Source organism: Myotis lucifugus, unplaced genomic scaffold (genome assembly GCF_000147115.1).
Source record: "Myotis lucifugus unplaced genomic scaffold, Myoluc2.0 scaffold_256, whole genome shotgun sequence".
NCBI lineage: Eukaryota > Metazoa > Chordata > Mammalia > Chiroptera > Vespertilionidae > Myotis > Myotis lucifugus.
This window is the reverse complement of record NW_005871304.1, coordinates 353,443-355,090: the sequence shown is the minus strand read 5'-3', so window position 1 is coordinate 355,090 and position 1,648 is coordinate 353,443.

The window sequence follows — 1,648 nt, the reverse complement described above, 5'->3', positions numbered from 1 at the left end:
AGCCACTCGGTACCCGGACCCCGGTCATGCGAACATCAAAAGAAGCCCCGCCCTTTCCGTGTCACTTGGGCCATGTGTTTAACTCATCATTCATTCTGTTACCGACCAGGCGGGCCCTGGGCTGAGCGGGCGGGGCCTGGGCTGGGCGGGCGGGGCCTGGGCTGGGCGGGACGAGCCGGCGGGAGGAGCGGCCCCGTGAGGCCAGTGTTGATCAGAGACTTGTGTGTTGGGTCTGTGGTTCCCAAGCCGATTGCGGCCCTGGTTTAACAAATTCGGATTTGCGGGTTCCATCTCAGCGAATTCTGACTCAGTAAGTTTAGGGCAGAGGCCAGCAGTCAATATTTTCAACAAATGTCCTGACGCAACCGGTGGGGGGACAAATTTCGGAACCGCTCTCCGAACGCTACTAAATAAGGACTTTCGAAGGAGCACGGAGATGACATCACCGCCCTTGAATTGTCTCTATCCCACACTCTGTCAACATTGGCTTTGCCCTTTTTTGTTTAGATGTGTCGCCTGAGGTCGCCAGATAACTTCTGTTCACCGTGTTGTAATAGGGGGAGAAAGGAACGCCTAGCTTTTTTACAGACAAAAAAAAAAATTATTGGCAAAAATTAAGTAGAGTGATTTATAAGTCTTAAAAAGTAAAAACAAAGTAAATATACTGTAACTGTACAAAATGGCATGGAGACCACAAGACTTAGGGAAGCCCTCGTGTATAGAGGTTCTCCAGCCCAGGGATGTTGGCTATACCTTTCATACTTAATTAGTTAGTTAATTAGCTAGTTAGTTAGTTAGTTAGTTAGTTAGTTAGTTTTGGAGGGGGTACCCAGCTATGAAACCGGGACCTCTTGCATACCTAATCTTACAATTCAGAAGTAAATGTCAAAATACTGAAACCTATGGTATTTATTCAAGAAACACATTAAGTCAGAAGAATGCCCATAGTATGTACCAAGTTTATTAAATTTATATCGCAAAGAGAAATAATCAAAGTGACATCTTTAGCAACTCCCTGTGGCATTCCAAAGTGTATAAAAATATAATTGGATCAAGTGAGTAAACAGGTATTTTCTTTTATTTTTCTACAAAGGATTGCTTTAACATCGGACTGGCTTTCTGGACCACTTTTATTTTATTTTTTAATATATTTTTATTGATTTCAGAGAGGAAGGAAGAGGGAGAGAAAGATAGAAACATCAATGATAAGACAGAATCATTGATAAGCTACCTCCTGCAGGACCCAGGCACATGCCCTTGACCGGAATCAAACCCAGGACTCTTCAGTCCACAGGCCAACACTCTATCCACTGAGTCAAACCAGCTAGGGCTGGACCACTTTTAATAACTGATGTAATGCTGCCCTTAAATAAAACTATATTTCCCAAATCTTCATCTCATGACTTCTAAGTCCAACACTTATTGTTGTTGTTTTAAATCTCTTTATTTTCAGGTATTTCTTTTCCATTCCTTAATATCTGTGAATCACTTGTGTCCTATTTTTGTTTGAAATTTTAGGCTATTGGATTCAGTTTTCCTAAAGTGCCCTTTGGCTCTAACATTTTCGTCTTTATGCTTTATGGTTTAGGAAATAATCTCACCATCCCTTTTGTCCAATCCCTAACACTTGGTATGAGGGTCCCAAAGT